Source organism: Aphelocoma coerulescens, chromosome 8, assembly GCF_041296385.1.
Source record: "Aphelocoma coerulescens isolate FSJ_1873_10779 chromosome 8, UR_Acoe_1.0, whole genome shotgun sequence".
Taxonomy (NCBI): Eukaryota; Metazoa; Chordata; class Aves; order Passeriformes; family Corvidae; genus Aphelocoma; species Aphelocoma coerulescens.
The window spans coordinates 13,075,428-13,088,586 of NC_091022.1; positions in this window are offsets into that span (position 1 = coordinate 13,075,428).

Genomic DNA, 13,159 nt, shown 5'->3' on the forward strand with positions numbered 1-13,159 from the left:
CAGTGCCTTAATTGCTGGCATTGGCTGAAGAAACCAACACCCCCTGAAAGCACTCGAGGTTAATGTTGTGGTACCAGTGGAGATTGTGTTTGGTGAGGAGTACAATGGATGCAACCATCAAACTCAGAGTCTTTGCTCAATGAGTACAACTCTCCATAGCAGAGAAAAAAGGTTGTAAATTCACTGGCTCGTGTCACACAGGGACATGGAGATGGCATCTGCCTCCTCTCTACCTCTGTGACAAAGCAGAGCTTGAACCACTCTGGAACTCGGGGACTGTTTCTCATAGTAACTGTGAAGGCAGGTACTGATGTAAATCCATCTGGCTTGATTCCATCTGAATATTGACCTGCATGAAAGTACACTGCAAAGATTACCTCAGGATAAGAGCAGGACATAGTCATGTCCCTGCTCTGCTATTACTGTTCTTTTTTCTCCTTTTTGATTTTGGCTGCTTAGAAAGAGAGGGAAGTAGCTTGCTTTTCCCCTGTTGCATCTTATATGGTCAATTGGACTTTTGCTGAGGTGATGCCCAAATTCCCCATAAATGATCACTTTTTACTTGGAAAAGGTCTCACTGTGGGCATCTAGGGATCCACATTTAACCGGAAAAGAAAATCTCTCATCTGCAGTGGAAATTCTGTGGTGCAGCCCTTCAGCCTAGGATTAAAAATGTCTTGTGTAGGAAGCAAATTAAACAAGTTTTTATTCCCTCACTTTGATTTGGTGAAACCCCACTACTTTGTATCACATAAGGCCTATTGACAGACTCTGAGGGTCCCCAAGGTCTTTTCCCAGAACTTCTCACAAAGACTTAAGGTCCACATTGAGTGTGTGCTGTGTCACATCCTAGGCAGGGCAATGTTCTGCCTCCTTTGCTCTGTGGCTGATTTCTTAGAAAGGCTGCTATAAAATATGAGTGGGTAATAGCAATATCACCTATGGCTACCTCAGGAGGTCAGCTACTTTATTCATGAGTCTTTGTGCCTGAAGGAGGATGCTGAACCAGAAATAAAATAGTGAACTGTAAGACAAGAAAATGGAGTTATTCCTGGTTTATTCTGTCAGGAATAAGGAAAAATAAAGAAGACCAAAAAAAAACCCCAAACTCAACCCAGTGATTTTCATCTAAAACTACTTGTGCAGAGTATCTTTTAAAGAGAATGTGTATTTCTATTCAGCACTGTTGCCAGGTCAAATGCTGCTGTTTTCACACTTGACTGTAGAGGTACTCCTCAACTCTTAGCCATACATTGTCCTTTAAAGAAAGAAATGTATCTGGAGGCAGTCTTTTTTAAGAACAAAATTCTCCTTGATCTGTCATTGCAGGTGGGGTTAGGAAAAAGCTCAGCTTTATTGAGTGCTGTGAGAAAACCTTTGTCCCTCACAAGATTTAGACCGTACATGTGCAATTCCTTTGTATGCTTCTAAATGTATTTAAACAGGAAATAAATTAAAAATCTAAATGCTAAACTTCATATCATTTTTCCCCAGCCAAAAAAAAAATTAAATAGCAGGTTACATCAACAAAATATTATCTGTGTTGGTGAGACTTCATTAACAGATGCTGTTATAATATAGATCATGCATGAAAACTGAAAGAGTGAAATGTGTGTGATAGCTGTCCATTAACAGATAATTTAAGCTGACTCCAGAAAACACTCAGATTCAGTCTTCTGTGGATATCTTCTTTTACTGGCAGTTTTGCCTGTGTTTTCATTGCTTGCAATGGCCATTTAAGTGAAGAAATGCAACTCCCAGCATGAAAGGATTATTTTGCTAATCTTCCTTAAAGCTTCCCCCCCGAGTATTCTATCAATATGAGGTTGTTGGTAGGAGACAACTTAAACCTAATATAAATCCTGTTTTTTGGAGCTGTGATTTGAAGTTGCATGGCATTCCACAGTCATGTGGACGGGTATTTAGCAGAACGCTTGTTATTCATTCTTTCATTCTGCTGTCCCTTAAATCTAAGACCCAATAGGAATAATGTTTTCCTGTAGCTGCCCTGGCAAATATGGCTTTTATTACAGGAGATTCACACAATTTTGAAATCCAATTAGACTCATGCCACCCTGCTGAGGCATACATCAAAATTTAGCAAATGAATCTTATGGGATGACCTGCTTCTTCTGCCATAGTATTTCTTCCTTTTAATAAAAGATTTTTCAACCCAAATTTAATTTTTTCTGTTTTTCTACAGTGGGTTCTTTTAGTAAAAGGAAAATATGGAAACACAGAAAATGTATTCAGAGGAGGTGCTGTAAATGGGACAGTATGTTCCATCTGAGATAATAGGGATGACCCGCTGGTTAATAAAAGATAAAACCATTTCCAGGGCCCTGAACTAACTGTGAGAAAACCCAAAAGGAAAAGAATTTTTCCTGTGTAGGCTTTTTAGAAAAGCAAAATGAAACAAAAAAACCCAGCACCCTTCCACCTCAATCCTACACGTGCATTGGAAATATGTCTCATTAACTAGATGAATCTTCTGTCCCAAAGGTACATTGCAATGTGATTTCACCAAGAAAAAAGATTTACTGAGATTCTCCTTAGTGAAAGAGATCCTGGCAAAACCACAGATCATTACAGCCAGAGTCAGACCTGACAGATTCTTGCTGTTTGACTGACCCTTAATTTTGTTAGGTGTGAGAAAATTTTGTCTAGCACATCAGAATATGAACTAACACACTAAATATTTTATTCTGTGCTAAATTAAGTATTACAGGTTTTAATTCATCTTCATCAAGCATCCTTATTGAAAATAAAATAGGCACAACTCAGCAGAGTAGGAGAGGAGAGGCATAATAATTAAAGCACAAATAATCAGAGCATGTGACTCTATTAAAATTTATTATTAAGCCATTCTTTGCAAAATGTGTCACAGCTTTAGTGATGCTTTGCCTTGATGAAGTGTTCTAGCCAAGGCCCTGGGGTTTTGGATCCCTTAATCCTGCAAAGCCAGTCCTGGTATGTGGAAGGAGCTGTGTGGCAGCATGAAGCCTCTTGGTACTTCATTTCCCATCACGTGAAGAGCAAACTGCCCTAGGCCATAGATCAGGGCAGCCTGCACCACTCTGCACCTGTGGCATCCCCTCCCAGATCCCTCCCTGGAGCAGCAGCGAGTGCCTTCTCTGGGAGCTGTAGGGAAAGGCCAGACCTGTTGGAGGACAAAGAGGTGCTGGAGATAGTGGTGCTCAGTGATTCCCTGAGGGTGGGCACTGGATACAAGCCCTGTGCCTGCACAGTGTTGTGCCTGGGACTGATCGTTCAAGTGCCAACTCTGGGATTAGGAAGCTCAGCACCACCTTTGCCTCTGCGCTTCCCTGCGCCAAGCGTGAGTGCCGTGTCTCTGAGGCTTGGACATGGCTGCTTTGTTCATCAGATCTAGGCTTGCAGACTGAAATCCCACCAGATCTAAGAAGGGCCAAAAGTCTTTGCTTTGGACACTCTGATAAAGATTTTTCCATTTGCAGCAAAACTTTCTGGATGGCAAATTGTTTTTTCTTTGTTTATCTATTATATGTTATTTTCACTCCTCTATTTATATATAATTTTAATTCATTTTCTCTTGTGTTATTCTGAGATTCTTATACTGAGACCATCCTGTTCATGAATGCACTTAATTTGTCCCTGCAGCTGCAGTCTGAAAATCTTTTCTAGTGCTGGCTGTGTCAAATGACTAATCTGCTCACACGGTTGCTCATGAATGTATTGTGTCATGTTTGCTTTAGTGAATGATCTGGTGTCGGAGTATACAGGAAGTCTTTCTGCCATTTGTGTTATGATTTCTTTTGTGACCATGGAGTCTGAATGCACAGGCTTAAGACTGTGCTTTTCTGCCTTGTTACCTTGTGATACTGTGGTTCCTATTACAACTTTGTCAATTCTTCATTGAGTCTATTCAATTTCCAACAGGATATGCCTGGAGATAATCACCCTTTTTCCCCTCTGCAATACTTGTACTTTCTTGTCAGTGATTCACTCAGACACTGTTCTTTTCCTGAACATGCAGTTTTAATAGAAATGCCAAAGGTAGTGAGCCCGTTTTAATGACTAAGTGCATTGAATGTCACAGAGTGGATGCATTAAAAAAGGAATTGAGACATTGAGACATTCCCCCAAAAAAGTTTTGAAACCCAGTAAGAAATATGGCTAATCTTTAAGAGCAAGATTGTGACTGTGGTCTCATGTGATAGGATCCCATTTCATGCCCTGAGGGAGCTAGTTTGTATCTCTTTTCCAGAGCAGGGACAGTATCAGGGAATCTGCCAGTTTACACCTTCTGTGAGGCAGTGGGTGGGAGGGAAGAGCAGGCAGGAAATGGCTACAGACTTATTTTCATCTCCTTCCCTCCTAAATGGCCTTTGTTTCTGGTTTGGAAGGATAACAATCTACTGTTCACTTTTGCTTAGGGATGGACATGAAGGCAAAATCACCCTTCTGTCAGAAATTACATGAACTACTTGGTTTTTAAGCCATCAATTCATCAATGGCATTTTTTCTAGTCAAAATAATGGTACTCCAACTAATGGTACTCCAACTGCTCTCCAGTTCTTGTTTAGGCTTTATTTATATCAGCCCATTTCCAGAGCCAACTGGAGCCATTGTTAGCAAGAGATTCTTTTCCTCGTTCAAGTTGGAGACCTGGGTAAAGCTCCAGGCTGTTACCTAGGTGTAAGAACCAGCAGGGTGTCCACAGCCAGGCTCCCAGCTTCCTCTGCACAGGGCAGTCCCTCAGGAAGCAGGGCTCTCCACACAAAACACTCCTCCTGAATTCAGTTATTGCCAAAGAAAGGAGTGATCTGACCCATAAATATTAGAGTAGAAAAGACCTCTGGGGTCACCAGCTCCAGCCTCTGTGAACGATGTAGGTTGACGTGATCCTCCGGGATGAATGTTTGCCTTGAAATCAGTGACCCTCTCTGCCAGATTACCTCCCTTGTCTCTCATTTAGTCCTATTTAATCTACATTTTCCCCTTCAGTAATTCTGAGCTATTACTATACTTCTACCTGCTTTCCCCATGCTGCCAACAGTCCTCCCACACCACCCTCCACCTTCTTGTTGTTAATTCTTCTTAAGTACTCACAGCCTGTTATCATTTCATCTTTTCTTTAGACAGGGCAAATTCAGCAGTTGGTTTTCTTGCCAAACTACTCTTAATACAATAGCTGCTGTCTTCTGAACTTTGAGGATTTTTTTTGTTTGCTGCCTGCCCTATTTAAGTGTTCTTTTTTCTTTAAATCTAACATGATTTCCTAGTAGAGAATGCTCAGAGCAGTGCAGATGTAGCCTTACCAGCCAGGACTGTGTAAAACATTTCAATTCCGTGTATAATATCTTACTGCATGTAGCCACAAAGACAGTAATCAATGGGATTGCAGAAAACACTGAATTTTGCAGAAATCAAAGGAAAAATTATCAAGCCCTGTGAAAGATTAACTAGGACAGAAGGATTAAGAAATTTATAGAAGCACGTCTTCTTGTAATCCAAAGATAGATATCTGTAGAGTTAGGTTTATTTTTTTATTTTTTTAGAAAATTCTATAAAAACTTTAAAAAAAAATATATATATATATATATATATATTTTAAATCCTTATTTCTTCTGTTCTGCAGAAAACGCTTTGGGCCAAGCTTCTTTATTGATTATTAGCCCATGCTGAGTGCACACAGCACTTTGCCCTTGGTCTGCAGGGCACCCCAGTCCTGCTATCACACAGCACAACACCCAGAACGCTGCCTCTTCTTGCCTGGCTGATGCATCACATTCTAAATCACAGCATGTACTGAGTGCAGGTAAAATAACTTAGCATAAAGACAAGGTCTGGTTTGAAAGAATCAGCCCCAGTCTGGGTTTGGAGTTAAGAGCATATTGGTAGTAATACTGTGAAAAGGAACATGTAGCCTATCTCTTTTAAAATTGCTTTTAAATTGAGGGCAGGGAAGGGTTGGCTTCTTATATAAGGTTTATATTTTTTTATTATTAAAATTATGGCTTATATATTATATATTTGCTTTAATTTTAATTGCAAATAATTCTGCATAACGCATGTTCAAGATTGTCTGAAACACGTATAGGATACCTCATCATATTTCTCTCTCAACACATTGTGAAAAAATAATGGGGGAGAAGAATATTCACTTAAAAACATAAAATCTTTAATTAAAGGTATCTATATGGGAAGCTTCTTTCTTCAGAACATTATTAAATATTGCCACCTTCAGGCGAAAGTATATCTAAACATTTAAGGAGACTTTTTCACACATACTCTTAAAATTTTCCATCTTAACTATTTTAAACCATGTTTATGCTTTTTCTTCTGACAGTTGAGCACAGGAGGGCAGATAGGGGTGATGTGCTGAATTTGGGGAAATTAAATTCCTTGGATTTGAGGAAAGCAAAGTAGAGTGGAAGAAAGCACCACAGTTAATACATTAAGCCCAAATAGTGTGTGGTTTCCTTGAACAAATCGTCCCAGAGAATTCGAATCCTGCAGTTTATTTTTATGTGGCTTCATCTCTTGCAAAACTTCTCCCAAGTTCTCCCTTTCTAATATGGAAGAATAAAGATGATTTTTAAAGTGGATAGAATTGGCTTGGTTGAAATCCAGATCAAAGTTAAGCTTAAATTTATAAGAGAAATTCCCTAAATTAAGGAGAGACAACTAATTCTGCTGGAAAAGAAAGGAAATCTATGATTAATTAAACAGTGATATTAATCTATAGCAAAATTCTCAAGGCTGTTTGAATGTACCAAACATTTCAATCTGTCTTTAAGTGTTTAGTGAAAAAACAATTATAAAAGTACCCCTACTGGAGCAGGCACTCACATTAAGTAATGTTCACTTTGTTCATGGGTTTGCCTCTGCTGGTTTCTTCCAGTGCTAAGTAGGGAGATTGGTCCATGGCAGTGAGTTATTGATTAACCGATGGCAGGATCCCATTTCCTGTGTATCTAAAGTCAAATCCTTTTAAAACATGGCATTACACAAACAGTGCCTTCCACCCCGAGAAAAATGTCATGCTGTTCAGTAATAGCAATGGCAAACACTCCCTTTGGACTGAGCATAACGCTCCACTTCCCACTTAAATGGTTTTGCACTGTTGCACTAAAGAGCTGGCACATTACTTCCCACAGGTGGCTTCATTTCAGCGGCTGGGTGAAGAGAGTCTCTATTTCATCTTTCAGCTGTAGTGAGTACTAAACATTACATGGGCCTCTTCTATTTCCACAGGCTATTAACCTTCCAAAATATTTATCTCTGAGGCTAAACTTTCTGGGACTTCACCTTCAATTCCAGGAAATGTCTCTATTCAAAAACAATGCATTGAGAGTGAATTAAGTCCCCTTGCAACAAATAGTAACCATATGCCAGAGCTGAACATGGGCTTAAACAGCTTTCTGAATTTATTCCTTCTCAAAAGTAACATTTTTATTTCGGCAAGTTTGAGCAAAACTTCTTCATCCATTTTTGAATAATAAGTGAGTGGCAATAAGACACATAACCTTACTGAACTTCTGTTTGTAAAAGCATTTTAAAATCTTGTACTTTATAAATAGTATTTTCACAGCATTTACAAAACACAGCAAAAGGTCAGAAGAACTAAAAGCTGACACCTCCAAATCAAAATCTGCAAGACTTGGCATTAAAAAGCCCCTAGCTTTCTTCTGGGGAAATACATCCAGCAGATAAACACAACCTCCTAAACAAGTAGTTTAAATTCCGTGTGAGCTGAAGGTGGTATTTACTTAACAGAGCGGATGGGAAGGGTGGTTCTCAATGGGCCAGCTTAACCACAGGAACTGCAGCAGCATCAGTGTGAGTACTGTCCCAAATGAACTTGGAGGGAAACACTTTATCAAGGAAAGGAATGCATGCCTCTTACAGCTGGACCGAGGTAACAGTGTGCTCCCCCCACCCCAGCCTGGCCTTTATTTCCATAACCCTGTTGAAGTAGAAACCACCAGTGGCAGTCATACTGGATGTGCTGGTCGTGAGGGCTCCAACCAGCTCAAAGTAGATTCAGGGGAGACTGGAAACAGCTCAATAGCCAAGGGCTAGTTTGAGCAATACACCCACCTAACCACAGCACTGCTCAGTCCAATTCAAGCCAAATTTGGAAGAAATTAACATCTGTACTTGGAATGCAATTCTGATTCTATGATCTTACTCCATAAAGAGTGGACAGCCCACAGCCCTCTGAGGCCTCCTGCTCAGTGGTGGGCTGCACACCAGGATCTCCCCTGGAGTAGGGGTGCCTATCAAGGTTCCTACTATTCAAGTTTGAGAAAATCCTTATCACATCAGATACTTGGTAAGTGAATCAGGAATAGACACACTGAAATTCTGAAATCTTAGCTAAGTGATATAAAGGCTGGATGGTGAGTATATAATCCTTTGGACATAAGCCATTGACCAAATCTGGGGCTTTCTGGATTCAGCTGCACCTGAGCTCCCCTCTGAGATATTTACAGTGCAAGGGGGTTCTTTATGCACCTCATGGTCTTCCTGACATTTTTGTCTGACCCTGTTCTTCACGCAGCAAATTCTTGTGTGCCTTGCCATCAAATATTGTTAAACAATGTTGTTAACTCCCTGTCTTTTCTCAATCAAATATGTTGTTGCTTCTCTCTCATGAGTGAATGCATCACTCCATCCACAACAACTAAACAAGATGCTGCATATGCCATGTATATAAAGTATTGCACAACTCTTGCAGAGAAAGGTAGTAGCTAAGCATTCAATACCTCATTTTCATTCCCACTGTCGTTTAGAAAATGTGGCTGAAGATGAGATATTCTCTGTGTTTATAAAATGGATGATTATAACAAAAAATGAAGGGGTGTTAAAGAGGATGGTTAGTCAGAAATACTTTCTGCAGTAGAAAGAGGAAATAAAACTGAAATTAGGTACTAAAGGGAGGAAAACACATCCAACAGTAATTGCAGCATTCAGTCACTGGGAAAAGGAGCTTAGCAGTCCAAGTAAGAGATTCTGAAATATTTAATCTGCAGGATCTGTGGAATTATGTATAGGAAGAGATGTTTTGGCTGTTTTATCAAATTAAATTGATTGAAGTCTTTGCATTTTATTATATGGATTCATTCTGATTAGTTCAAAGGTTAAAAGTCTTTCTTCCAAAGGGAGATTCAGAAACTCAAAAAACTTGTTTTGTTTTGGGGGGTTGGTTGGTTGGTTGGGTTTTTTTGGTTTGCTTGGTTTGGGGGGGGGGGGAGGGGGTTTGGTTTTTTGGTTTTGTTTTTGGTTTGGGGTTTCTTTTTGGGGGGGGGGGGTGTTTTGTTTTTTGTTTTTTTTCTTTTTTTAGAATGTCATGGGTTTATCTCAGAAACACTGCAGCATTATTCCTGCATCCATGGTAGAAAAACTACTGTGGATCAGTGTGGCTAGATGGGGTAGTTATGATACAGTCACCACAGTGGTATCAGAACACTATAATCTCTGAAGTGCTTGAGGATGAATGGCTTATATAAATGTAAAATATTATTACTGTGTATTCAGTTGGGCCATACTGAATAGGGTTAGCTGCTTTATTGGGTCTGTCTCCTTGGAAACTGGTGACAGTCTAGAGTATTGACTACTAGTTAATCAAGAGAGTATTGGCATGTGCTCTGCTTAAGAGGTCTGACTTAGTTTCTGCAAAATAAAGTGCCCTTTAGCCAGGTGACAAATAGGTGTGAAATTCTGAACCGGTTGTTAAATGCACGAGTTCCAAATAAAGATAAAGTCACACATTTTCCTAGTCCCTTGGGTAGCTCAGACAGGAGTACAGTGGTGCTGGCTGGGGGTAGGAGCAGTGTGCCAGCATCTCACCAAATCTCTCTTGGTCGAGGCACTGCCAGACCACTGGCAGCACTAATTCTTGCCTGGCATTTCTGTAGTTCATGACAAGCGAGCGTGTGCCGTGCACCCCATAAACAGACCCACCCCAGACACTGTCACACTGCCCAGCAAGGGGCCTGGCCACTCCCAGACAAACCCATGTGTGCAGCAGCTTCTTCCCAGGTTTCCACAGGGCAAGACAGCAGAGCTTTTGGAGTGTGTGAGGAGACGTATTCCACAAGACATCTGCCATTTAACTTCCTTGCCATCTTCAAGCATGCCTGGGCCAGAGTGGACCTTTTCATGTGATTTTGGGGAAGTATCCTGGGACTGTGGATCTGTGAAGTACAAAGCAGGAGTTCTGCTAAATTAAACAGCTGTCTGTGGAAGAATCAATCCAGTTTTTAGTCTTGAGAGGCACTGGGGTTTGGTGGACTCAGCATATAGAGAAGGGCCACAGCTTTATCTTCTCAGCCTTAAGCTATTTGCTTCACTGTACTATAACAATATAGGAGTCCACAGTTTTTTCCATAAGAATGCTGATTTTCTCTTACTCTTTGCAGGTAAAAAAAAAAAATATCCCAAAACACAAAGTCTTTGATTTCTCTGTTAGAAAGATAATCATGCTAGTAAACACTGCAAATCATTATGGTCTTCATGATGGGGCATTAAAATAAAAAGCCCACAGATGCTCTGTCATGATTTACAGCCTTGCTGGTAAACACCTTGGGCTGTTTTATTTTACCATGGAACCAAAGATAATTTACCATTTCTCTTGTATTGAAAAACCCTGGAGATACTGATAAGCCTTTTCCAAGTAAAAATTAGTAGTCACCATGAAACCAGTCAATAGTCTTGGTAAGTATTTAAGCAGTGTTTTCAAAATTATTGTTTGATACATAAAATAGTGGTTTCCATATTGAAAATACTTTTGAATATTCTGTGCAGTGAACCAGGTGACTTCTGGAAGCTGTGTCTTATTATAGCTGCTTGAAAGTTACATCGTAAACTTAAAATAATTCAAAGTGCACTCTCCTTCAGAGTTTCCATTAAAATTCAGTGTTACTATGGTTCTCTTTTTATACTGTCAACAATTTCTGGACTCTGGGAAGCTTTTTGTTTGCTTCTTATTCTTAACTGAAAGACAAAACAAGAGCTGAGAACCCTATGATGTTATATTCTTCACTTCTAACATGAACTACAAGCCTGTTGTTTGGCTGTAAGCTGTGATGTCTTGTGTGCTATACTGCATCTATTTCTTGAAAGCTCAGCAGCTGAAACCATGTCCACAATTAGTCTCATCTTGCTTATGCTATCTGAAGATTAAAGCATCTGTTTTCAACTGGTTTCCTTTTCTGTGAGCAGCCTGTTTGGTGGAGTTCCGGGACAAGGTGAGGTGTGAGTCTCTTTCTGGAGAAGCTTGTCTCTCTCCTTCACTAACAGAAAGGGACTTTGGCTTAGCCTAAACATTACCTTTTCCCTTTCTGAAACTCTGGGCTCCTTATCAGAAAACTTATGTAACTCTTTGCATACTTTCTGTTGTCGATCTTTAAGCAGAATAGTACCTTGCTTATTGTTTATTTTTGCAGCTTGTTTACTATTAGCACACTATTAAATATGCCTTCTATTCTTTATTTTTCCATTTATTTCACATTTAAGTGAAAGGGAGGTGGTGAAAAGTCTGTCTCCAGTGCTCTGTACACCTCACAGGTACTGGGGCTCTCACCTGCCTCCTGGGTGAACAAGGTTACTCAGTTTCTTCAGTGCAGAGGCTCTCTGTGGGACCAAGAAAAACTTAGGGGTATGTCCTCAAGGAAATGCCCAGAAAAGTTCATAGGGCAGGCCCTAAAGTATGTCAGACTCAAATAGCCTATCACAATTACAGCTGTATAATCTAGAAGAGTATCTTCTCATTTAGAGGTGTGAGAACAAAATGCAACCCTATTAACTTAGCTGTTCCTAGGCTGTGAGAACATCAATTACGGATAGTTTTGCCCTGGATAATTAGACAACAAATATTTTTAAGTGCTGTACAAGTTAATTCTTTATGTGCTCTTAATTTATTGCATTTCACAGAGAAGATGAATCAGTCTTGTAATTAGTTTTGTTCTCTATAAGCCTTTTCAAGACATTGGATGAAATAAAATTATGATCAAGACTAATGATGGACATGGATCAAGATGTCTTCTCTCTGTCATTAAATGGAATGTTATGAAAAGGTTTCATTCCATTATTAGTTTAGAAAAGAAGAATTACTTCAAAAAACAGGATAGAAAATGAAGGAGAAGGTAAAGTCAGCAGTAGGCAGAGAAAGACTGCTTTATCTCTTCCCAGTTTGCTAGATAATGCCTTTCCATCTCTCAGCATCACCTTTTGTTCCCCCTACTTACAGATTATGTTAAAATATTTACTGAGGTTGGTCTTTAAACCCACAGCAGCTGAACTGCTTTAGCATGGGGTGAATTTATAACAAGTTTCTTAAAATTTGTGCCCAGGGACTGGAAAGAACCGTGCATCATTATGCAAGTGTCATGCGTAACAGTCAGGCTAAATGGTGAAACAAAAAGGAAAAGAAAGGAAATCACTCATGGACATGCCTGGGAACTAACACAATAGTTTTCTCTGAAGCAATTCAGTATTCATATTGTGAAAAGATATGCTTGGACCATTTTAAAACTTTTTTTTCCTCAATAGGCTGTAACAGCTCTGAAGCTTACTGCAGTGTTTATTCAATAGACCAGCTCTGTATTTTTGGTCTATCGTGTCAAAATGCATTCGAGCAATTACAAAAGGGCACTTTTTACTCCGTGTACCATAGTGGCTCCTCTGGAGCCTGTTATGTTTACAGCATTTTGTAGTATGTGCAGTTCCAATATTAATGCAGGCAGACTCATGGTGTGCTCTTTCAGAAAGATCTAAGGACTGACTCCCTTCTAACCACTCAGGTACCTGCATGGACAGGGAGATTGCTCCAAGCAGCATTATATTATGCCAAGATTCTGCCTCTCTCCTTAAAATGAGAGACTTGCCTTCTAGATGTCAGCAGGTCAGTGGGATTTAATGCTACAATCCAAATTTTACTGGAGGATTGTATAGCTAAACAAACATGAAAAAAAACCAAAACTTCCTCTAGTCCTCTGGTAAGCCCAGTATGCTTGCTTGAAAAATCTCCATTTTTCTGGTGCATCTGTGAATATCTCCTTGACATTATCTTTAGCCCACAAATTTAGTGGTTTTTAAATAACACACACTTGTCTTTGTTTTGCATCAATTCTTGTCAGTGTTCCCCTGCAGAGGAGTTATGTATGTTTGT